At 44.6% G+C, this 26,722-nt stretch overlaps 1 protein-coding gene and 1 pseudogene across 3 annotated transcripts in view; one reads left to right on the top strand and one right to left on the bottom strand.

Annotated features, from left to right (window-relative positions):
• Positions 1-26,141, bottom strand: part of SCAP (SREBF chaperone) — a 72,465-nt gene extending 46,324 nt beyond the window's left edge. For 2 of the 3 annotated variants that reach the window (XM_030811912.1, XM_030811913.1), the window contains exon 1: positions 25,809-26,139. The gene's annotated coding sequence lies outside the window, so the exon portion shown is untranslated. Of the gene's footprint in view, positions 1-25,808 lie in introns of all 3 variants that reach the window. The other variant, XM_030811914.1, reaches the window with a different exon arrangement.
• On the top strand, positions 14,698-14,795 carry LOC115834999 (annotated as a pseudogene).
• Positions 26,142-26,722: the final 581 nt, after the last annotated feature.

Raw genomic sequence — 26,722 nt, 5'->3', positions numbered from 1 at the left:
ATACATAAATACATACATATAGGCCAGGCACGGTGGCTCACACCTGTAATCCTAGCACTTTGGGAGGCCAAGACAGGTGGATCGTTTGAGGTCAGGAGTTCGAGACCAGTCTGGCCAACAAGGTGACCAGTCTGGCCAACAAGACCAGTGGCCAACCCCGTCTCCACTAAAAAATACAAAAATTAGCCAGGCATGGTGGTGGGCACCTGTAATCCCAACTATTTGGGTGGCTGAGGCAGGAGAATCGCTTGAACCCAGGAGGCAGAAGTTACAGTGAGCCAAGATTGTGCCACTGCACTCCAGCCCGGGCGACAGAGTGAGACTGTCTCAAAAAATAATAATAAAAATACATACATACATACATATATATATAAAATAAAATACAGACTTCAACTAAATGTTTACATCTTTCTCAATCTCAAAGCTAAAATCAAGCCCAATGGGAACACACTAGAAGTGTTCTCACTAACGTCAGGGGCCATACAGGCTATACATTTAACCATCATTATTTATTACTATTGTGGAACTACTAGTTATCACAATTAGGCAAGACAAAGAAAACATAGGTATACAACTGGAAAGGAAAAAGTTAAATTATCATTATTTGCAAATGATATTAGATACAAAATCCAAATATATATACAAAAAATTATATATATATACATATAATCAACTGAAAACCTTTTACAGTTGATAAAATAAACACCATAAGGTAGTGAAAACTAATACATACCAATGCCTTCACATACATCACCAACAAGCAGGCAGAAGATAAAATAATGATAATACTGATTATAATAATGGTTCATTAACACTAACATAAATAACAAAACCAAAAACTTGAAAATAAACCTAAAAAGAAATGTAAGAAATCTCTGAAACTCCCAGCAGGACATGGTGGCTCACACCTGTAATCCCAGCAATTTGGGAGGCCGAGGTGGGCGGATCACCTGAGGTCAGGAGTTAAAGACCAGCCTAGCCAACATGGTGAAACCCCGTCTCTACTAAAAATACAAAAATTAGCTGGGCATTGTGGCACATTCCTGTAATCCCAGCTACTCAGGAAATTGAGGCAGGAGAATCACTTGAACCTGGGAGGTGGAGGTTGCAGTGAGCTGGGATTGCACCACTGCATTCCAGCCTGGGTGACAGAGCAAGACTCCATCTCAAAAAAAAAAAAAAAAAAAAAGAAACCAAAAGAAATCTCTGAAACTCTGAAAGACAGAAAAGATGACTTCAACAAAAAGAAAAACATGCCACATTCTTAATGAGGAAAAGTCAATATAACATAACCAAAGTGTCACTCTTCCTACATTCATCTAGAAATGTAACAGTCCCAATAAAAACAGGACTTCTTTAACTAAACAAACTTAAAGTTTATACAGAAAAACAAATATAGCCAATAAAGTTCTGAAAAATAAAGATGAAGAAAATGAAGTAACTTCACCAAATAACAAAGCATGCTAGAGTAATTAAAACAGTGTGGTCCTAACACATAAATACACAGATTAATGTAACAGAACCGAATGTCCAGAAACAGACCAAAATGTACACATACGACAAAGTATATCATATACAGTAAATGATAAACAAGTAGGAGAAAGATTAATTGTGCAACAAAAGGTGTTGCAACAAATGGGTAGCCACGGAAAAAAATTAAGTTGGATCTAACACTTCACATCAAAATAAATTCCAAAAAGCACAGTGGCTCACGCCTATAATCCCAGCACTTTGGGAAGTCAAGGCAGACGGATTACTTGAGCCCAGGAGTTCAAGACCAGCCTGGGCAACATGGCAAAACCCTTCTCTACCAAAAGTACAAAAATTAGCTGGGCATGGTGATGCACACCTGTAGTCCCAGCTACTCAGGAGGCTGAAGTGGGTGGATTACCCGAGCCTGGCAAGGTCCAGGCTGTAGTGAGCCATGATCACACTACTGTGCTCCAGTATGGGCAACAGAGCAAGACCCTGCCTCAAAATAAAAATAAAAAATAAAAATAAATTCCAAATAGAGAAAAGATTTAAAGGTAAAATATGAAATATAAAAATTACTTTAGGCCAGGTGCAGTGGCTCATGCCTGTAATCCCAGCACTCTGGGAGGCCGAGACAGGTGGATCACCTGAGGTCAGGAGTTCGAGACCAGCCTGACCAATATGGCAAAACCCTGTCTCTACTAAAAATACAAAAATTAGCCGGGTGTGGTGGCGTGCGCCTGTAGTCTCAGCTACTCAGGAGGCTGAGACAGGAGAATCGCTTGAACCTGGGAGGCGGAGGTTGGAGTGAGCTGAGATCATCTGAGATCGTGCAAGATCGTGCCACTGTACTCTAGCCTGGGTGACAAAGCGAGACTCCATCTCAAAAAAAAAAGATAAATAAGATCTGGAAAAATACAACTGCAATTCATATCACTGACAAGGTGCTAAGTTCCCGCATATATAAGCAATTTTGACAAAATCAATTTAAAAATACCAAAGCCCGGCTAGGCACAGTAGCTCACACCTATAATCCCAGCACTTTGGGAGGCTGAGGCAGGTGGATCACCTGAGGTCAGGAGTTCAGACCAGCCTGGCCAACATGGTGAAACCCTGTCTCTACTAAAAATACAAAAATTAGCCAGGCATTGTGGCACATGCCTGTAATCCCAGCTACTCGGGAAGCTGAGACAAGAGAATCGCTTGAACACAGGAGGCGGAGGTTGCAGTGAGCTGAGATTGAGCCACTGCACTCCAGCTGAGTGACGGAGATGAGACTCCGTCTCAAAAAAAAAAAAAAAAAAAGCCAAAGCCCAACAGAAAAGTGGTCAAGGATATGAATAGGGTTTTTGTGGGGTTTTTTTTGAGACAAGGTCACACCCTGGCTGGAGTGTAGTGGCATGATCTCAGGTCACTGCAGCCTTGACCTCCCAGGGTCAAGCAATCCTCCCACCTCAGCCTCCTGAGTAGCTGGGACTACAAGCACACACAACCATGCCCAGTTAATTTTTGTATTTTTTTGTACAGATGGGGTTTTGCCAGGTTGCCCCGGCTGCTCTTGAACTCTTGAACTCGAGCAATCCGCCCACCTTGGCCTCCCAAAGTGCTGGGGGATTAAAGGCCTGAGCCACCATGCCCAGCTTGAATAGTTTTTTTCACAGAAAATAAAACGTAAATCGTCCTTCAACCTTACTGCAACCAAAGAGAAATAAATTAAAACTTCTCCTGAGATAATATGAGTGTTCGTTCTACTACTCTTTCAACTTTTCTGTAGGTTACACTAAAAAGTTCGGGGGTGGGGTGGAATCTAAACAGAGAAACTAATTTTTCACCCATCACAATGGCAAAAATCAAACTGTGTAGTACCACAGTGTTGGTGAGGGTGTGGATAAACAAGCACTGCCCACGCACTGCTTAGGAGCACATGTGGATAAAACCACTGTAGAGGTTTATCTGGTAAGAGTTATCAAAATTACAAAAGCAAATCCTCATCAACTCAGCACTTCTGCCTCTGGTAAGTAACTGGATAGATACACTTGGCCATGCATGGACTGATTGATGCACACAGAAAGTTAGTCATCCCAGTGTTATCTGCACTAACAAAACTTAAAATTCCTCTACAATTCCATCAATAGAGCTCTGACTAAATAAATTAAAGGACATCCTGAAAATGGAGTATTATCCAGTTATAAAAGACAACGAGGTGCCAGGCGCAGTAGCTCAACGCCTGTAATCCCAGCACTTTGGGAGGCCGAGGCGAGCGGATCACTTGAGGTCAGGAGTTTTGAGACTAGCCTGGCCAACATGGTAAAACCCCATCCCTACCAAAAATATAAAAAAATTACCCGGGTATGGTGGTGCGCAGGCCTGTAATCCCAGCTACTCAGGAGGCTGAGGTAGGAGAGTTGCTTGAACTCAGGAGGCAAGGGTTGCAGTGAGCCGAGATCACACCATTGCACTCCCGCCTGGGTGACTCCGTCAAAAAAAAAAAGAGTAAGACAATGAGGAAACTCTTATGTATTAATGATAAACTATCATAAAGAAACATTCAGAGAGCTGGGTGCAGTGGCTCACACCTGTAATCCCAGCACTTTGGGAGGCTGAGGCGGGTGGATCACGAGGTCAGGAGTTCAAGACCTGCCTGGCCAAGATGGTGAAACCCCGTCTCTACTAAAAATACAAAAATTAGCCGGGCATGGTGGTGGCCACCTGTAATCCCAGCTACTTGGGAGGCTGAGGCAGAGAATTGCTTGAACCCAGGAGGCAGAGGTTGCAGTGAGCCAAGATTGTGCCACTGCACTGCAGCCTGGGTGACAGAGCGAGACTCTTCCTCGGAAAAAAAAAAAAAAAAAAAAAAAGAAAGAAACATTCAGAGAAAAAAGCAAGGGAGCAGTGTGCTACTTTCATGTAAGAGAACAGAAGTCTGCTTATTTGTCTATAAATGCACAAAACACCTGGGAATGGACACATGAGAAGTGGCAGCACCAGCAGCCTCTGGGGAGAGGATCTGGTAGCCAGGTGCAGGATGGAAGGGAAACTTTCCCCCATGTAGTTTACCTTTCCAATTTTGTGTCACGTAAATGTATTTCTACATTGAAAAGCTGAAATTAAAAAATAATGAGCAAAGTTTCCTGTGGAAGCAGCAGCCCTCTTCTCTGAGCTTCTCTAACTATGAATTTCCACCTTGCTCATTCTGACTCTCTCAGCCTCCTGGATTGACTGCGTTCCCCTTCAGGAGAAGGGCATAACTGAATCACCTTGTGTTCCCTAGAGCACCCAGCACCTCACCTGGTGCCAAGCAGAAAGTCACTACAGGTCTGCTCACTGCGCTAAACTAGTCCACTGGTGCAAATAATTCATCCCTTTGGGGTAATGTTTTCTGAAAGTTGTCAAGCGGACCAATGCTAAGGGCAGAAAATTGCTTCTCTGGGCCGGGTGTGGTGGCTCACGTCTATAATCCCAGCACTTTGGGAGGCCAAGGCGGGCGGATCACGAGGTCAGGAGATCGAGACCATCCTGGCTAACACGGTGAAACCCTGTCTCTGCTAAAAATACAAAAAATTAGCCGGGCCTGGTGGCGGGCACCTGTAGTCCCAGCTACTCAGGAGGCTGAGGCAGAATGGCATGAACCTGGGAGGCAGAGCCTGCAGTGAGCTGAGATGGCGCCACTGCACTCCAGCCTGGGCAACAAAGCAAGACTCCGTCTCAAAAAATAAATAAATATCTGGGAAGTGAGGAGCACCTCTGCCCGGCCACCCATCGTCTGGGAAGTGAGGAGCGCCTCTGCCCGGCCACCCATTGTCTGGGAAGGGAGGGGCGCCTCTGCCCGGCCACCTATCGTCTGGGAAGAAGTGAGGAGCGTCTCTGCCTGGCCGCCCCGTCTGGGAAGTGAGGAGCGCCTCTGCCCGGCCGCCCCGTGTCTGGGAAGAAGTGAGGAGCGCCTCTGCCCGGCCACTCCGTCTGGGAGGTCTACAATGGAGGCCAGAAGCAATGTGGGGGCTGGACGTGGTGGCTCACGCCTGTGGTCCCGGCACTCTGGGGGGCGAGGCGGGTTGATCACTTCGGGCTAGGAGTTCGAGACCAGTCTGGCCAACTTGGCGAAACATGAAAAATACAACAGGCAAACCAACCAACCAACTCAGTGACAACAAAACAGGTCTACCCTGGAGTCATACTCTAATTTTTTCTATTTTCCTCCCTTTCTGATCCTTTATCCCACTTTCTTTTTCTTCCTCTTCCTTCTCCCTCTTCTTTGTCAAATAGAGGATTGAGTTATTATCACTGATCCACATAAAGTCCCTCTCTACCTTATTTTAACTCCCACCCCCCATTTCTATTCCCCGACTTCCCATGTGTAACCTTCCTAATATGTTTGATACGCATCTTTTTGTTTGTATGTATTTTTAGAAAATGTTTATTGTTTTTGTGTGCAAAAAAAAATTAAAAAAAAAAAAAAGATACTTCAGATTACAAGGCATAAATATAACTTAAATTCAATTGTGAAATGAAGGAAATGTATTGGCTCACATGGAAAATTCCAAAGGTGTGTGGGCCTCAAGCACAGTTTGATCAAGGCTTCCTTTGTGAAATACTTTCTTTGGCCCCACTCTATGTTCTGGCTTTCTTCTTATCTTGTCTTCCCTCAGGATTACACTGTGACTGCTAGTAGTAGCCAGGGCTGAGGATTCCAGGAAAAAACAAGAAGAGTCGGGAGGGACAGGAAAAAAAAAAATTAAAAAAAAAAAAAAATAAAAAAATAAATAAATAAATTAAATAAATAAATAAGAGAAAATTGCTTCTCTAAGCTTCAAAATTAGCCAGTAACCTGGGAGAATTTTCAGCAGATCAAGTTAATAGTATTGAAAAAAGGTCGGGCACGGTGGCTCACGCCTGTAATCCCAGCACTTTGGGAGGCTGAGGTGGGCAGATCACCTGAGGTCTGGAGTTCGAGACCAGCCTGGCCAACATGGTGAAACCCCGCCTCTACTAAAAATACAAAAATTAGCAGGGCGTGGCCAGGCGCGGTGGCTCATGCCTGTAATCCCAGCACTTTGGGAGGCTGAGGCAGGTGGATCACGAGGTCAGGAGTTCAAGACCAGCCTGGCCAACACAGTGAAACCCCGTCTCTACTCAAAATACAAAAATTAGCTGGGCGTGGTGGCACGCGCCTGTAATCCCAGCTACTCAGGAGGCTGAGGCAGGAGAATCTCTTGAACCCTGGAGGCAAAGGTTGCAGTGAGCTGAGATCGTACCACTGCACTCCAGCCTGGGCAACAGGAGGGAAACTCTGTCTCAAAAAAATAATAATAAATAGTATTGAAAAAATAAAGGAATTTCAGTTAATGAACGAAAGCTGATTTCAGAGAATTTAAAGCCTAAAAACACACATATTCAAGAAGATGAGTACTGGCACATTTTAGAGTAATTGTTGGGATGGCACAGCAACACCCAAATTGAAGGAAGACCAAATTATATTAGTTGGTTGTAATGGTTGTCACAAATAACCACGTGCATAATGTCAACCCTCTTCACAATAGAACATCAACAAACCTATGAAAGATTTTCTTCCACAGTGCCAGTTACCTACATTCTTACTCCCTCTTGACCTGGTCAGGAATGACTAACAAAGGGACTGAACTGCTGCTGCTAAGAATCAGTTTTATTTTTATTTATTTATTTATTTTGAGACAGAGTTTTGCTCTTGTTGCCCAGGCTGACGTGCAACGGCGTGATCTCAGCTCACTACAACCTCGGCCTCCTGGGTTCAAGCGATTCTCTTGCCTCAGCCTCACAAGTAGCTGGGATTACCGGCATGTGCCACAATGCCCGGCTAATTTTTTATTTTTAGTAGAGACAGGGTTCCACCATGTTGGTCAGGCTGGTTTCAAACTCCTGACCTCAGGTGATCTGCCCACCTTGGCCTCCCAAAGTACTGGGATTACAGGTGTGAGCCACCGTACCCAGCCAAGAATCCGTTTTAAAGCTAGAAACAACTTGAGAGCCCATGGGGGCAGCCTTGTCATTTCACACAATGAGACTCTTGGCCCATGGACAGAGTGTCCTCAGCCTCGGCTCCAGCAGGTACTTGTAGGAGCACAGCCAGGACCAGCCTCCTGCCACCAGCTACACATGAGCATATCAGGCCACGCAGGCTAAAGACCTTTGCCTGATTTCCTGCAAGAAGTGTGCTTTGCTGGAGGGCATCAAAGCTCTTGACAGTTTTATACAATCAAATCCCAAAATGGGAGATGTGATGAGTCTCACTGTATTACTACTTCAACATCGGGGGAATCCACCCCCAATATTTCAAAATAGGTTCTATTTTCTGTAAGTGTTGGCCATCTGAGAAATAAGGAGAAACAGTACAAAGAGAGGAATTTTACAGCTGGGCCTCCAGGAGTGACGTCACATATCGGTAGGACTGTGATGCCCACCTGAGCCACAAAACCAGCAAGTTTTATTAAGGATTTCAAAAGGGGAGGGGGTGCAAGAACAGGGAGTAGGTCACAAGATTACATGCTTCAAAGGGCAAAAAAGAGAACGAAGATCACATGCTTCTGAGGAAACAGGACAAAGGCAAATTCAGAACTACTGATAAGGGTCCATGTTCACCTGTGCACATATTGTCTTGATAAACATCTTAAACAACAGAAATAGGGTTCAAGAGCAGAGAACCGGTCTGACCTCAAATTTACCAGGGTGGGGTTTCCCAATCCTAGTAAGCCTGAGGGTACTACAGGAGACCAGGGCGTATTTCAGTCCTTATCTCAACCACGTAAGACAGACACTCCCACAGCAGCCATTTATAGACCTCCCCCGAGGAATGCATTCCTTTCCCAGGGTCTTAATTATTAATATTCCTTGCTAGGAAAAGAATTTAGTGATATCTTCCCTACTTGCACATCCATTTATAGGCTCTCTGCAAGAAGAAAAATATGGCTCTATTCTGCCAGACCCCACAGGCAGTCAGACGTTATGGTTGTCTTTCCTTGTTCCCTAAAATCGCTGTTATTCTGTTCTTTTTCAAGGTGTACTGATTTCATATTGTTCAAACACACGTTTTACAATCAATTTGTACAGCTAACACAATAGTGGTCCTGAGGTGATGTACATCCTCAGCTTACAAAGATAACAGGATTGAGAGATTAAAGACAAGTGTAAGAAATTATAAAAGTATTAATTTTGGGAACTGATAAATGTCAATATTAAAAGGAAATCTTCACAATTTATGTTCAGAGCTTGAAGTAAAGAAAGGCATAAGAAATTACAAAAGTATTAATTTTGGGAACTGATATATGTCCATATTAAAATGAAATCTTCGCAATTTATGTTCCTCTGCCGTGGCTCCAGCCAGTCCCTCAGTCCCTCCGTTCGGGGTCCCTGACTTCCTGCAACACTTCAAGAACTCTTTTTTTGGTTGCTTTTTTTTTTTTTTTTTTTGAGACGGAGTCTCACTCTGTCCCCCAGGCTGAAGTGCAGTGGCACAATCTCAGCTCACTGCAACCTCTGCCCCCGCCCCCAGGTTCAAGTGATTCTCCTGCCTCAGCCTGCCAAGTAGCTGGGATTACAGGTGCCTGCCACTGTGCCCAGCTAATTTTCGTATTTTTAGTAGATATGGGGTTTCGCCATCTTGGCCAGGCTGGTCTTGAACTCCTGAACTCGTGATCCACCCACCTCGACCTCCCAAAGTGCTGGGATTACAGGCATGAGCCACTGCGCCCAGCAAGAACTCTTAATATAAACGTTGCATGGAAGATGGCTCCAAACACAGTGCAAAGAGGGGAGGAGTTTGTGAGGGGAAAAGTGGCAAAGAAGAAAGCCAAGAGATGAGGCTCACCTGGGCCTCTTTTCCTTGGGGTGAGGGTCCAGGAGCCCCTAGAGCTCTCTCCAGCATGCCAGACTTCACCAGCCCCTTCCACCACCTTATCTCCCAGGAGAGCCTCCCCTCTGTACCCCCTTCATGTCCACCAGCTTCTAAGAGCCTTTCATCCTGCTCAGCGCTGGCCCTAAGACTCCCTCCACACTCTTGAAGGCAAAGGGTGGTACTCTGGGCTCACAAACCTAAGTGCTGTGGGTTCCTGTCAAGTCACAATGTGTGAAGCCTCACAGATACAAATCACATCTACATGGTGCTCATTCCCAAATATCTGGTCAAAGTCTAAAAAAGATTTTGTTTCCATCTCAAATTGTAAGGCCTGCTGTAAGTTTCAATTGCTTCTTTTTCATATCTATAAGCTGGTACTAAGTAAAACTTTCCAGCTAACAGGACAGCTGTGGACTGTGATATGCACTGGGACCACACAATTCTTCCAATGTTCACAGTCACTTCTCAGACTGGAACTTGCTTGCCTTCCAGACATTTATATAGGAAAAGGAACAGAAAGCTACCAGATTTCAGAGCTAGGAGAGATGGGATCCTCCAACACAATATCCTATTGGTAAGGAAGAAACTGAGGCTTAGGGAAGGTCATGCCAGATGACCCAGGTCATGTAGCAAATGACAACAGTCAATAATCTGGTTCCAACTCCCAGCCTGGGGAACATTTCCATGACAGAGTTGATTCCCCAGCACCTCCCAACAAAATAATTTGTTTTAACCTATTTAAGAGCAGTCTAGGCCAGGCACAGTGGCTCACTCTTATAATCCTAGGACTCTGGGAGGCCGAGGCAGACAGATCACTTCAGGTCAGGAGTTCGAGACCAGCCTGAGCAACATGGTGAAACCCCATCTCTACTAAAAATACAAAAATTAGTCAAGCGTGGTGACAGGCACCTATAATCCCAGCTACTTGGGAGGCTGAGACAGGAGAACCACTTAAACCCAGGAGGCAGAGGTTGCAGTGAGCTGAGATCACGCCACTGTACTCCAGCCTGGCCAACAGAGTGAGACTCCCATCTCAAAAAAAAACCAATCTGGCACTCAGATTTAAATGTTTACTATAATCAGTAACAAAGTATTATACTTCATTTTGTGGTAAAAAAAAATTATTAACATAAACATCATTTTAACCCCTTTTAAGTGTACAGTTCCGTGACATTAAGTACATTCATATTGTTGTGCAGCCATCACCACCATCCATCTTTTTTGTCTTCCTAAACTGTAATCTTTTGTCTTAGCTAGAAGATCAACTTTTTCTTTTAACTAGTTCACTATATAACTTGTCAAAGGTTTTTCTGTAAAACAGTCATCTGACAGCCTCTGCCCCATCGGCTATACAACCTCTGCCCCATCAACTATCTGTGTAGTAAAGGCACACGCAGTGAAGCTTCCATTCTTTCAATCTAAGGGCCTGCCAACTTGAAGACAGACTGTAAAACACCTTCATGGATGAGTTATGACTTATGATCAAACACCATCAGAAGCAGCCACTGAAAGGGCTGACTATGAAGACACTAGGCTGAAATGAGAAACGCCTACAACCATCCTGGCTAACACGGCAAAACCCCGTCTCTACTAAAAATACAAAAAATCAGCCGGGCGTGGTGGCACATGCCTGTAATCCCAGCTACTCAGGAGGCTGAGGCAGGAGAATCGCTTGAACCTGGGAGGCAGAGGTTGCCGTGAGCCAAGATTGCGCCATCGTACCCCAGCCTGGGCAATAAGAGCGAAACTCCGTCTCAAAAAAAAAAAGAAAAAGAAAAACGCCTACTTATTTCCTAGTTGTGAATGACATCATGTCCCTACTGGTGTCCTAGAAGGTTGTGCTTCTCAGCCTCCCTTCCTGCTTCCCTATAGGCTTTGTTCCTGGCCAGCTTTCCTCATCTACCCTTTCTCCCCAGGGCTTCTCAGCCTGACTCCTGGCTCCAAGTCTCATCTGTTTGCTGATGTCTCTCATATACACACCTCTCAAGCCTCTCCCCTAAGCTCCTTATTTACACTATTTCCACTTGGTATCTCCACTCAAATGCCTAATGAGCACTTCAAATCTAACAAGACCAAAAACAGAACTCTTGATTTCCCCACAGTATCTGTTCTTTCCCAGCCATCTCAGTTAATTATACCACTAGCTACCCTGTTTATTCCTCGGGCAAAAGTTTAGGAAACATCCTACAACAGGCCCACATCCGAAACAGCTGGTTACAACAGTTTTACCTCCAAGTCAGATCCCCAACCTGACCAACCATCATCGTCTCCCTGGCTACTCTCCCATCACTGACCATGGGGACAGCAGGAATGCCTCTATTCATTCCTGCCTCATTCCATCCTCAATACATCTTTCTAAAGCACAAATCACTAATGTCACTTCCCTGCTCAAAACACTCCAGTGGGCCGGGGCACGGTGGCTCACGCCTGTAATCCCAGCACTCTGGGAGGCAGAGGCAGGCGGATCACTTGAGGTCAGGAGTTTGAGACCAGCCTGGCCAACATGGTGAAACCCTGTCTCTACTAAAAATACAAAAATTAGCTAGGTGTGGTAGTGCCTGTAATCCCAGCTACATGGGAAACTGAGGCATGAGAATAACTTGAACCCAGGAGGCAGAGGTTGCAGTGAGCTGAGAATGCATGACTGCACTCGAGCCTGGCAGCCTAAGTGACAAAGTGAGACTGTCTCTAAAAAAAAAAAATTAAAAATTAAAAGAAAGCAGGGGCTTAGCCTTGTTCACTGCTGAATCCCCAGAACTTTAACAGTGTCTGACACCTAGGAAGAATTCAATAAGCATCTGTTGACTTGTAAGTTTTTTGGTTTTTTGTTTTATTTTTGAGATACGGTCTCACTCTGTCACCCAGGCTGGATGCAGTGGCACAATTGTGGCTCACTGCGGTCTCGACCTCCCGAGTGATCCTCCCATCTCAGCCTCTCACACTGGCTGGGACTACAGGCATGAGCCACCACATCTGGCTAATTTATTTTATTTTTTAATATTTATTTATTTATTTGAGACAGAGTCTCGCTCTGTCACCCAGACTGCAGTACAGTGGCATGATCTCAGCTCACTGCAACCTCCGCCTCCCAGGCTCAAGCGATTCTCCTGCCTTAGCCTCCCGAGTAGCTGGGATTACAGGCGCTTGTCACTATGCCCGGCTAATTTTTGTATTTTTAGTAGAGATGGGGTTTCACCATGTTAGTCAAGCTGGTCTTGAACTCCTGACCTCAGGTGATCCGCCCGTCTCAGCCTCTCAAAGTGCTGGGATTACAGGCGTGAGCCACTGCACCAGGCTTTTTAAATTTTTTTGTAGAGATGAGGGTCTCACTATGTTGCCCAGGCTGGGACTGATTTGGGTGTTTTTTTTTTTTAAATAGATATTAAAAATACATCTCAGATGACAAGTGGAATTTATTCCCAAAGTGCAAGGATGGTTTAACAAAAATCAATTAAGGTAATATGCCACATTACTAGAATGAAGGAGGAAAACACAATGATCATCCCAACTGATGCAGAAAAAGCATTTAACAAAATTCAAGATGACTTTTTGATTAAAAAACACTCAGTGAAATAGGAATAGAAGGCAAGATCCTCAACATAATAAAGGGGTATATATGAAAATCTCACAGCTTACATCACACTTGATGGTGAAAGACTAAAAGCTTTTCCCCTAAAATCAGGAACAAGACAAGGATGCCCACTTGTGCCACTTCTATTTAATCCAGTACTGAAAAGTTCTAGCCAGAGAAATTAAGCAAGAATCTTCTCACTGCCTCATTTACCCTTTCTCTCCAGGCATCTAAACTGGACAGGAAGTAGTAAAATTATTTCTGTTCCTAAACGACATGATCTTACATGTAGAAAACCCTAAAGATTACACACACACACAGCTAATAAATGAATTCAACAAAGTTGTAGGATGGAAAATGAATATGCAAAAATCAGTTGCATTTCTATTGTTCACTGACGTGAACAATCTAAAAACAAAATTAGGAAAACATTCCATTTATAATAGCATCAAAAAGAATAAAATACTTACAAATAAATTTAACCAAAGGAGACAAAAGACATAAACTGAAACATGGCTGAAACAAATTAAAGACATAAAATAAATGGAAAGAAATCCCACTTTCCCACTTTCATGGATTGGAAGATGATATTCTTTTTTTTTTTCTTTTTTTTTAGACAGTCTTGCTCTGTCACCCAGGCTGGAGTGCAGTGGCACAATCTCGGTTCACTGCAATCTCCACCTCCCAGGTTCAAGCAATTCTCCTGTATCAGCCTCCTGAGTAACCAGGATTACAGGTGTACACCACCACACCTGGCTAATTTTTGTATTGTTAGTAGAGACAGGGTTTCACCATGTTGGCCAGGCTGGGAAGACAATATCCTTTAAATGACAACGTTATCCAAAGCTATCTACAAATGCAATCCCTATCAAAATGCAATGCAATCCCTATCAAAATTCTAACAGCTGGCCAGGCACGGTGGCCCATGCCTGTAAACCCAGCACTTTGGGAGGTCAAGTGGGGAGGACTGTTTGAGCCCTGGAGTCCTCAAGACCAGCCTGGGCAACACAGTGAGACTCCATCTCTACAAAAAATTTTTTAGCCAGGCACAGTAGTACGTTCCTGTAGTCCCACCTACTTAGCAGCCTGAGGTGGGAGGATCACTTGAGCCTGGGAGCTCAAGGCTGTAGTGAGCAGTGACTGTGCCAATGCATTCCAGCCTAGGTGACAGAGCAAGACTCTGTCTCAAAAAAAAAAAAAAAAAAAAAAAATTGTCTTCCAATCCATGAACGTGGGATTTCTTTCCATTTACTTGTAAAACACACACACACACACACACACACACACACACACACAAAACCTGGCTGCGGTGGCTCACGCCTGTAATCCCACCACTTTGGGAAGCCAAGGCAGGTGGGTCACGAGGTCAAGAGATCGAGACCATCTTGGCCAACATGGTGAAACCCCGTCTCTACTAAAAATACAAAACTTAGCTGGGCATGGTGGCAGGCGCCTGTAATACCAGCTACTCAGGAGGCTGAGGCAGGAGAATCGCTTGAACCCAGGAGGTGGAGGTTACAGTAAGCCGAGATCACACCACTGCACTCCGGCCTGACAACAGAGTGAGACTCTGTCTCAAAAAACAAACAAACAAAAAAAAAGAAATTCTTCCCATTATTTTGTCCAAAGAAAAAAGGGGGAACCCTGAATAGCCAAAACAATCTTGAAAAACAAGAACTAAGTTGGAGGACTCACACTTCCTGATTTCAAAACTTACTATAAAGCTACAGTAAGCAAAACAATGTGGTACTGGCATAAGGTCAGACATATAAAACAATAGAGAGCCCAGATCTTCCGTAGTTCATCAGTATGATACCTGGGTGTTTCACACACGTGAGATGAGTCATTTTCGAATCTTGTTATGATGTCAGCACTACCCATCTAACCTGATAAAAAGAAAAAGAAGAAAAAAAAAGAACCCAAAAATAAACTCTCACAAATATGATCAACTGATTTTTGACAAAGGTGCCACGACCAGTCACTGGGGAAAGGACAGTCTCTTCAACAAATGCTACTGGGAAAACTGGATAGTTACATGCAAAAGTGAAGTTGGACTCTTATACACAAAAATTAACTCAAAATAGATGAAATAAATGAAAGAAGAAGAGCTAAAACTATAAAGCCCTTAGAAGAAAACATAAGAAAAAGATCTTCATGATGCTGAATTTAGCAAAGATTGAAAAGTATAGGCAACAAAAGAAAAAAATTGATAAACTGGAATTCATAAAAATTAAAAACTTTTGGCTGGGCGTGGTGGTTCACGCCTTAATCCCAGCACTTTGGGAAGCCAAGGCAAGCGGACTGCTTGAGCTCAGAAGTTTGAGACCAGCCTGGACAACATGGCAAGACACCATCGCTTCAAAAAAAAAAAAATACAAAAAAAATCAGCCGGGCGTGGTGGTGTGCACCTGTAGTTTCAGCTACTTGAGAGGCTGAGGTGGGAGGATTGCCTGAGTCCAGGAAGTGGAGGCTGCAATGAGCCAACACTGCAGCACTGCACTCCACCCTGGGTAACTGAGGGAGACTCTGTCTTTAAAAAAAAAAAAAAAAAAAAAAAAAAGGCAAAAATTGTGCAAATCACACAATAAAGAGAGTGAAATGCTAACCAAGAAAATAGGAGAAACTATTCACAAATCATATATCTAACAAGGGTTGAATATCCAGAATTTGTAAAGAATTCCTACAACTCAACAATAACAACAAAATAACAATTAACAACTCAAAGCGAGAAAAGGACTTGAATAAACATTTCTCTAAAGAAGATATACAGGCTCAGTGGGGTGGCTCATGCCTGTAATTCCACCACTTTGGAAGGCTGAAGTGGATGGGTCACTTGAAATCAGGAGTTCAAGGCCAGCCTAGGCAACATGGTGAAATCCCATCTCTACAAAAAATATGAATATTAACTAGGCATGGGGGCACATGCCTGTAGTCCCAGCTACTTGGAAGACTGAGGTGGGAGGATCACTTGGGACCAGAGGCTTGAGGCTGCAGTCAACTGTGATTGTGCCACTGCAGTCTGGGCAACAGAGCAAGAAGACCCTGTCAAAAAAAAAAAAAAAAAAAAAAAAAAATCCAAACAACAACAAAAAAGAAGATATACAAATGGCCAATCAACAAATGAAAAATTGCTCAACATCAATATTCCTTAGAAAATGCAAATCGAAATCACAATGAGATACCAATTCCCACCCACTGGCCCTAGGGTACATGTGCACAACATGCAAGTTTGTTACATATGTATACATGTGCCATGTTGGTGTGCTGCACCCATTAACTCGTCATTTACATTGTGTATATCTCCTAATGCTATCTCTCCCCCCTCCCCCGATCCCCCGGCAGGCCCTGGTATGTGATGTTCCCCTGTGTCCATGTGTTCTCATTGTTCAATTCCCACCTATGAGTGAGAACATGCGGTGTTTGGTTTTCTGTCCTTGCGAGTTTGCTCAGAATGATGGTTTCCAGCTTCATCCATGTCCCTATAAAGGACATGAACTCATCCTTTTTTATGGCTGCATAGTATTCCATGGTGTATATGTGCCACATTTTCTTAATCCAGTCTATCGTTGTTGGACATTTGGGTTGGTTCCAAGTCTTTGCTATTGTGAATAGTGCCGCAATAAACATATGTGTGCATCTGTCTTTGTAGTAGCATGATTTATATATGAATATATGCCCAGTAATGGGATGGCTGGGTCAAATGGTATTTCTAGTTCTAGATCCCTGAGGAATTGCCACACTGTCTTCCACAATGGTTGAACTAGTTTACAGTCCCACCAACAGTGTAAAAGTGTTCCTATTTCTCCACATCCTCTCCAGCACCTGTTGTTTCCTGACCTTTTAATGATCACCATTCTAACTGCTGTGAGGGTATCTCGTTGTGGTTTTGATTTGCATTTCTCTGATGGCCAGTGACGATGAGCATTTTTTCATGTGTCTGTTGGCTGCATAAATGTCTTCTTTTGAGAAGTGTCTATTCATATCCTTCCCCCACTTTTTGATGGAGTTGTTTGATTTTTTCTTGTAAATTTGTTTAAGTTCTTTGTAGATTCTGGGTATTAGCCCTTTGTCAGATGGGTAGATCGTAAAAATTTTCTCCCATTCTGTAGGTTGCCTGTTCACTCTGATGGTAGTTTCTTTTGCTGTGTAGAAGCTCTTTAGTTTAATTAGATCCCATTTGTCAATTTTGGCTTTTGTTGCCATTGCTTTTGGTGTTTTAGTCATGAAGTCCTTGCCCATGCCTATGGCCTGAATGGTATTGCCTAGGTTTTCTTCTAGGGTTTTTATGGTTTTAGGTCTAACATTTAAGTCTTTAATCCATCTTGAATTGATTTTTGTATAAGGTGTAAGGAAGGGATCCAGTTTCAGCTTTCTACATATGGCTCCCGGATAGATAGTTTCTATGTAGAATAATGAAAACATTCTGGAAATGGATAGTGATGATGGTTGCATAACAATGTGAATACATTTAATGTCACTAAATAGTACACTTAAAAATGGTTAAAATGGGCCAGGCACGCTGGGTCATGCCTGCAATCCCAGCACTTTGGGAGGCCAAGGCGGGTAGATCACTTGAGGTCAGGAGTTCAAGACCAGCCTGGCCAACATGGTGAAACCCCATCTCTACAAAAAATACAAAAATTAGCCAGGTGTGGTGGCACATGCCTATAGTCCCAGCTACTTTGGTAAGCTGAGACAGAAGAATCGCTTGAACCCGGGAGGCAAAGGTTGCAGTGAGCAGAGACCACGCCATTGCACTCCAGCCTGAGTGACAAGGAGACTCCATCTCAAAAAAAAAAATCACCAAATAATTTTTGTTTGTTTTGAGACAGAGTCTTGTTCAGTCACCCAGGCTGGAGTGCTGTGACGCAATCCTGGCTCACTGCAACCTCCACCTCTGGGTCCAAACAATTCTTCCTCAGCTTCCTGAGTAGCTGGAATTACAGGTGTGTGCCACCATGCCCCTGCTAATTTTTGTATTTTTAGTACAGGCAAGGTTTCACCATGTTGGCCAGGCTGGTCTTGAACTTCTGACCTCAAGTAAGTCACCCACCTTGGCCTCCCAAAGTGCTGGCATTACAGGCATGAGCCACTGCACCCGGCCACCAAATAATTTTAAAAGTATAATGAGAAGAGGCTTGCCTGCCACCATGTAAGACATGCCTTTGCTCCTCTTTCACCTTCTGCCATGATTGTGAGGCCTCCCCAGCCATGTGGAACTTATATTCATTGCTCAACAAGGAAGAGACCTGCAAGGCTATTACCCTGGGCAGCTGGCAAGACTCCATTTTGATCATAGTGCAAAGAGAGCTCCCAGATTGGAACTAGAAATTAGCCACAGTTTCACTGAATCCTTGACCTCTTAGTTCACTGCCAGAGCTCTACTGTTGTGAAGAGAGAAGCGGCTTTGAAAGAAATGCTTTTAAATTAAAATAACCATGGCATTCGAACAAAATAACGTTTGGCATTCTTAGGTGACTCTTAGACTAAGGTAATGGTAGCAAAACTACTTTTAAGTGTGTATACAGATGGCTGTAATCCTAAAACATTTACATGCTGCAAATTATTTTCAGATTAAGTTGGTCAGCTTAGAACAGGGGATCAAGACCTAGCCTTAAGAGAACTTGTTTTTTACCCCACTACCAGTCTTATTGCTGATGTTAGCAAACCATCATACATTTAGGCCAATGGTTATATGTAGGATCAGGTAAGAAGATTACTGCATCTGCTCAGTAAGTGCATCACCGTTGGGAAAAATGAAAAAGAACCTAGGAGACACAGCCAATGAAGAAGAAGATTGGCACTAGAGACCCTAAAGGGGCTTGGGATGGAGAAACCCAGGTATAGCATAGGGCTGTAGTGAGATGTGGGACTGGTAAAAAGGATTAAGGGAACGTCTGTACACAGGAGTTAACACCCTTATCTTGGCAAGAAGAAAGCCTGACAACTAGGCATCAGCTCCTCAGGCAGAAAGCTAAAGGGTCTTCTCTAAGGACAGGAAAGGATCCCAAAGAAAAGAACCTTGGCGGGGCGCAGTGGCTCACGCCTGTAACCCCAACACTATGGGAGGCCGAGGCAGGCAGATCACCAGAGGTCAGGAGTTCAAGACCAGCTTGGCCAACATGGTGAAATCCCATCTACTAAAAGTACAAAAATTAGCCAGGCATGGTGGCAGGTGCCTGTAATCCCAGCTACTTGGGAGGCTGAGGCAGGAGAATCGCTTGAACCCGGGGGGCGAAGGTTACAGTGAGCTGAGATCGCACCACTGCACTCCAGCGTGGGCGACAAGAGCAAGACTCTGTCTCAAAAAAAAAAAACAAAAAAAAAAACCTTACCAGTTCCCCAGCATACTAGTTAGCTCCCTCCTCATTTACCCCAAAGCCCAAAGTAACACCTATCAATTAATAAACTTCTCCCCCCCAAAAAAAAGTATAATGAGGATTAAAGGATATAGATGAAAGAAGAGTGTCCCCAAGCTAATGACTAAGTGACAGACGTAACTGAGTGATAGGCACACATCGGCTTATTGCTCTCTTTTTGAATGTATATTTGAGTTTTACTATAATAAATATTAAAAAACAAACAAGTCTTCAAAATGTGCAAAGCTTTTCAAGAATTTATCCCCTTATAAATTTTGGCAAAAATGAGTACAGAGGAGGAGGCAGGGAAAGGCAAGGCTCAGAGGGATTCAATAGTATAAAAAATAAAAGAAAATAAGAATGAGAACAAAGATTTGGCTATAAGAATATGATCACAGTAATATTTAGAACAGGAAGGAAATGTGTTATGTATTTTATAGTAAAACCTGAGACAAAGAGCAGAAACCATTAAAAACAACCTAGAAGATTAATACACTAAGTGCAAGCTGGAAGACCCTGGATACAAACCTGACTCTGAGCTTCCTAGTGGCCAAGGCAGAGAGAGGAAAACATCAACATAGTTCCAGTATACTTAGAGGTATAGTGATCCCAGTCACTCAACCTGAAGGAAATTTCTCAGCAGCCTCAGAGGTTTCCTTGGGAACTTCTGATACAGACTGCAATATAAACTGACGGGGCCATGCAAAATGAGTTGAGTGAAAACAACTGGAAGAAGGGCCAGAATTGTGCTTTCTCATGATCTAGCTTCACCAAAAGACAAAACACTGCAGATGTGAAATAGGTACACTAAAGCACCTTCAAGCACAATTCAATGGATATTCTTTCCACAGCTGAGCTCAGCTGTGGCTTTTGGGAGTTGAATTCAAGATTCTCCTTCCTGGCAAGAACATGAAATGCAACATTCTCAACTGCCTGCTAAATATGTCTCTAATAGTCACTGTCTCTGGAGGTGACAAATGCACATCACTGTCAAACTCTACCAGGGCTCAGGCCTGAAAGAAGGGACCTAATCATAACATGGAGATGAGGCAGCATGAACATGACCTTTCAGAGGGAGGAAGGGTTAACTAGGTAGGCCAGCTTGGGGCAGATCATGAGAGTGGGAAACTACTGCCTATGACTGGAGACCTGGTGAGTGACAGCCCAGCCTTCCAAAAGGTGCAATGCAAGCCCACAGCCAAATGCAGCAAGCTGGGCTGAACAAGGCTGCTCAATGGAGAAAATTATTGGAAAACATAAAAATAAATGAGATTTTACGTTCAAAAAACCAAAAATGTCAAGCAGTTTTTCCCACAAAAAGAGTCTCACAATATAATGTAGAAAATGAATACAAAACATTCTGATCCCATTATAAGACAGAGAACAACTGAGCAAGAAAGCATGAGAAAAAGCCTAAGAAGCCTGATAGTGGTTACCGATGGGGTTACAATTTAACTTTGTGGGTTTTTTGCACTTACCTATTAATTTTGCAACAAGGATGACTTGAATTAAAAACAAACTCGGCCAGGCGCAGTGGTTCATGCCTGTAATCCCAGCACTTTGGGAGGCCAAGGTGGGCGGATCACCTAAGGTCAGGAGTTCAAGACCAGCAAGGCCAACATGCAGAAACACTCTCTACTAAAAATACAAAAAAATTTAGCTGGGCATGGTGGCGGGCACCTGTAATCACAGCTACTAAGGAGGTTGAGGAAGGAGAATCGCTTGAACCCAGGAAGCAGAGGTTGCAGTGAGCCATCGCGCCATTGCCCTCCAGCCTGGGCAACAAGAGCAAAACTCTTGTCCTGGAAAAAAAAAAAAAAACACAAACTCTACCAGCCTGGGCAACATAGTTGAGGCCCTGTCTCTACAAAAAATTTTTAAGGCCAGGCGCGGTGGCTCACGCCTATAATCCCAGCACTTTGGGAGGCCGAGGCGGGCAGATCACAAGGTCAGGAGATCGAGACTATCCTGGCTAACACAGTGAAACCCCATCTGTACTAAAAAATACAAACAATTAGCCGGGCGTGGTGGTGGGCAACTGTAGTCCCAGCTACTTGGGAGGCTGAGGCAGGAGAATGGCGTGAACCCGGAAGGCAGAGCTTGCAGTGAACCGAGATCACACCACTGCACTCCAGCCTGGGCAACAGAGCAAGACTCTGCCTCAAAAAAAAAAAAAAAAAAAAATTTAAATTAGCCAGGAGTGGTGACATGCGCCTGTAGTCCCAGCTACTTGGGAAGCTTGAGGGGGGGAATCTCTTGAGCCCAGGAGACTGAAGCCGCAGTGAGCTATGATCATGCCACTGCACTACAGCCTTGGGTGACAGAGCAAGACCCTGCCTCAAAACAAACAAACAAAAAAATAAATAAAAAACTAAACAAAAACTAATCTATTCAACTGTAAAATAAGCTGGGAAATAAGATATTGTATTAACTGTTTTATTTTATTAATTTTTTTTATTTTTATTTTTTTTGAGATGGAGTTTCGCTCGTTGCCCAGGCTGGAGTGCAATGGCGCAATCTCGGCTCACTGCAACCTCTGCCTCCCGGGTTCAAGTGATTCTCCTGCCTCAGCCTCCCAAGTAGCTGGGACTACAGGCATGCACCACCACGCCCGGCTAATTTTGTATTTTTAGTAGAAACGTGGTTTCTCCATGTTGGTCAGGCTGGTCTCGAACTCCCCACCTCAGGTGATCCGCGCGTCTCAGCCTCCCAAAGTGCTGGGATTACAGGCGTGAGCCACTGCGCCCGGCAAGATATTTTAACAATTAGGAATGCGGTGGAATGAAATGAAGAAAACCAAGTCTCACTTGTAAAATTATTTAAAAATCAACGTATTTGAAATTTCAATATTTAGATGATTTGAAAATACTCTGAAGTTGGGGAATGGTATAAATACAACCACTATAATTGTCTTATTTGTGTGAACTGATTATTTGAGTCCCTCTGGCCTCCAACCAAAATTAAGATGTTTAAGGCAGGAGAGGTTCAACAAAATTTTAACATCTAGATTTGTCTAAGGGACCATTACTGGTCACTATAGCTTCAAATTTAAGACAGGTGCTATGTTTGAGACACAAAGACCTCTTCCACATTAGTGACTGCAATTTTTTTCTTTTTCTTTTTTTTTTTTTTTTAAGATGGAGTCTTGCTCTTGTTGTTGCCCAGACTGGAGTGCAGTGGTGGGATCTCGGCTCACTGCAACCTCCGCCTCCCGGGTTCAAGCGATTCTCCTGCCTCAGCCTCCTGAGTAGCTGGGACTGCAGGCACATGCCACCACACCTGACTAACTTTTCTATTTATAGTGGAGACGGGGTTTCACACATGTTGGTCAGGCTGGTCTCGAGCTCCTGACCTCAGGTGATCCACCCACCTTGGCCTCCCAAAGTACTGAGATTACAGGCATGAGCCACTGCGCCTGGCCAACACCTTGTATATTTTATGCTTTCTGAAAATGCTAAATATCAGATAAACCACTGGTTCCCAAACGTTTTGACCATGAATGCCCAACAACAAAAATTCAAGTTTATGCTCCCAATACATGTACACTTACATATAAATTATATATATGTACTACAGTGATAATACAGTGTACATTATAAAGTACATAATAAAAATTATTATGGTGGCTCATGCCTGTAATCCCAGCACTTTGGGAGGTTAAAGTGGGTGGATCACTTGATGCCAGGAGTTTGAGACCAGCCTAACCAATATGGTGAAACCCCATCTCTACTAAAAATACAAAAATTAGTCAGGCATGGTGGCACACACCTGTAATCCCAGCTACTCGGGAGGCTGAGGCAGGAGACCAAGATTGCAGTAAACCAAGATAGCATCAATGCACTCCAGCCTGGGCAACAGATTGAGTGAGACTCCATCTCAATAAATAAATAAATATATAAATGAGGCTGAAATAAACAGGAAAATCAGTTTTTATTTTTCCTGAGATCCACGTGCATCTTTATGCTTACACACCAACTTTGGACCCCACTGCAAAGCTTATGATTTAGCATCCCTGCAACCATTCTAGGTTAGTGCCCTTGACTGCTTAAGCAGAAGCTGTCAAATGGCAGTGGTTAACTGCTGTCACCTTCTTGCTGAGTTCCACCATCCCCACACTCGAGTCAGTGATGCTGGTTTCCTCCCACCACCCCTACCACCTTCTTCCACTCCCCTTACCTGCCAATGAGCAACAGAAAAGACTGTGGGCTGGGGGCAGTGGCTCACGCCTGTAATCCCAGCACTTTGGGAGGCCGAGGCAGGTGGATCACTAGAGATTGGGAGTCTGAGACCAGCCTGACCAACATGGAGAAACCTCGCCTCTACTAAAAATACAAAATTAGCCAGGCATGGTAGCACGTGCCTGTAATCCCAGCTACTCAGGAGCCTGAGGCAGGAGAATTGCTTGAACCTGGGAGGCGGAGGTTGCCGTGAGCTGAGATCATGCCATTGCACTCCAGCCTGGGCAAGAAGAGCGAAACTCCATCTCAAAAAAAAAAAAAACAGACTGTGGAAGCCAGCAGGTACAAGAACAGCATAAAAGGATGGACTCTTTTCTCAGCCAAACCTCAGTTTGCACACACACTCTGTCTCTAATTCGCTAGGTGACCCAGGGCCAGTCAAATAACTTTTCTAAAACCCTCCGTAAAGGGGGTGATAACAGTGTTATCTCATCTGGTTATTATGAAAACTAAGTGAGATAAGCTAATATTACAGTACCTAGGACACTGCCTAAACAGCACAAGCACTCGATATCACCCAGAATTATTACTCTGAGTGGCAAAAGACGACACCTGAACCTTGTTTCTTTAGCCAACTCAGTAAGGTAGCCGGTTCTAACGGAAGGAGCTCAGGTGGCAGAGGTGTAGCAGGCCTGGTTTGAAGGATGATCCACCCTTGACAAGCTGGGTGACCTTGTAAGAACCCAGCTTCTCTGTGAGGAGTACTCTCATCTGTTCAACGGGGGTGATGACACAAACTGTATATGAAGTACCTGTCAGAGCCAGTAAAACACTGGCAACCACCAATGGTGAGAGTAAGCAAACAGCACATGCACCTGTCATTCCAGGATCCCTGAGGCCTATTCACATGCATGGCTAGATTCTGAGAGAGAAAACATCCCTAAAGTCTACCACCAAATGTTAATATACATACATGCAGTGACGCCCACAAGCACGGTTCCTTTCCCAACTGGGTAGTTGATTTGTTCATATACGACCTCAGGCAAATCACAATCTTTATGCCTCCATTTTCTTTCCTTTTTTAGTTTAATTCCTGAATCGCATATGCCTCCATTTTTCTAGTAATAAACTTGGAGTAAACTTTTTACCCACCTAATGACAGTGACTGAGGGAACGGGGAAAGGGCCCCAAACCAGTCATTATAAAGTCCATGGAGATCTCTAGAGAGGGGCTGTTTTTGCGGCAACAGCAAAAGAAAAGAGAGAGCATTCAAGCCAGGCGCGGTGGCTCACGCCTGTAATCCCAGCACTTTGGGAGGCCGAGGCGGGCGGATCATGAGGTCAGGAGATACAGACCATCCTGGCTAACACGGTGAAACCCCGTCTCTACTAAAAATACAAAAAAGTAGCCGGGCATGGTGGCGGGCGCCTGTAGTCCCAGCTACTCGGGAGGCTGAGGCAGGAGAATCGCTTGAACCCGGGAAGCGGAGGGTGCAGTGAGCCGAGATGGCGCCACTGCACTCCAGCCTGAGCGACAGAGCGAGACTCCATCTCAAAAAAAAAAAAAAAGAAAGAAAGAAAACAGAGAGCATTCAAACATCAGATCAGTTCATAATAAATTTAAAAAGCCTAATTATTTCCATTTCAATTTATGACCAAAAGAATAAATATGGAAATATATTTATACAGTGTTAAATAAATTTATATAGTGTTTTTTACGTCATGTGCTCAGTGGGAATACTGCAAATGTGTAAAACACCTAAAATGTAAACTACATTAACACACATTTTAAAAGATACAGGTCTTGGCTGGGCACGGTGGCTCACGCCTGTAATACCAACACTTTGGGAGACCAAGGCCTGTATAATGCTTGAGCCCAGGAGTTAAAGACCAGCCTGGGCAACACAACAAGACCCCCATCTCTACAAAAAATACAAAAATTAGCCGGGCGTGGTGGCACACACCTGTTGTCCCAGCTACTGGGGAGGCTGAGGTGGGAGGATCACCTGAGCCCCGGAAATCAAGGCTGCAGTGAGCCAAGATCGCGCCACTGCACTCCAGCCTGGGAGACAGAGTGAGACCCTGTCTCCAAACAAACAAAAAACAAGTCTTTAGGCATCACTGAGGAACACCTAAAATGGATACAGCACTAACTAGACACCCTCGACCCTGACTCCCTAATAAAAGCGTCAGTCTTTTGCTCAATATCCTGACCTGACAGCAAGCCAATAAAGACACCGCATAACCAAACTCCACAAATTTTTGGCCAAATAAAAGAAACACACGCAAAGCTAACAACACTAAACCTTTTCTATGGCCGCTTCACAATAAGTATTACAAAATCCCCAGAAAGAGTTTATTCACCTAGCTCCGACTGTTGCCATATAAGGTGGAGCAGTGAGCGACCTGAACCAGGGGCTGACTCCTGCCAGAGCTCCCACAGAGACTCACTGCCCCCCCACCCCCTCCGCATTCCCAACTGCACAACTTTCTGGGATTCAAACAGTCCGGATCCAGGGCTCCCTGCAACCAACGCTATCGTGACATTATAAGCCGGTTTAATACTGAGGTCATAAACCCACTCAGAAGTAAACAGAAGCAATATTAGTGAGCAAAGTTGAGGTTTAAGCAATACGGAAAACTAGAAACCAAGCAAAACCAGCAAAGCAGCTAGCGTTGTCTCTCAATAAGATCTTCCAAAAGAGGCAGAAGTGCAGAACATGCTCTCCCCCGCACTCCGGAAAACCCAGACAGCACCAAAGCAGGTTCTACAACAGCCGCCCGGAGCAACTAGGCCAGGGGATGCGACGGCGCGCATCTCCCCCCGTCACACCAGGGGCCAGCGGAGGTCTGGTGGAGACGCGGAGCTCCAGGGGCCGGCCTGTGCAGGGGCGCGGCCGGGTTGGGGGTGGGGACGCAGCGGCCCTGCCTCCTTGCCGGCCTGCGGTCTCCCAGGGCCGGCCCGCACGGCTGCTGGACAGCGCCATGCCCACGCACCCCCGCCCCTAGCGGCCCCCATTCCGGAACTCCCAGCTCCGCGCGGCTGGGGTCGAGCTGGGGCCCGCGGGCAGGCGCCCTGGGCACCCGCGTGACGGTACCTGTAGTGGCAGCAACTCCCAAGCTGCGGCGGCAGCGGCGGCGGCGACGGGGGCGGCAGTGGGGCCGGAGCGCGGCGTGCGCGCTCTCGGCCCGCAGTCCGGTGCGTGGCGCCCGCCCTCTCCCTACTGGCCGCCGGGCGCCCGCCCCTTCACCTCTCACCTCCTACCTTTACCCTCCCG

This window comes from Nomascus leucogenys, chromosome 4 (genome assembly GCF_006542625.1).
Source record: "Nomascus leucogenys isolate Asia chromosome 4, Asia_NLE_v1, whole genome shotgun sequence".
Taxonomy (NCBI): Eukaryota; Metazoa; Chordata; class Mammalia; order Primates; family Hylobatidae; genus Nomascus; species Nomascus leucogenys.
This window is presented reverse-complemented; position numbering and strand designations above follow the sequence as displayed.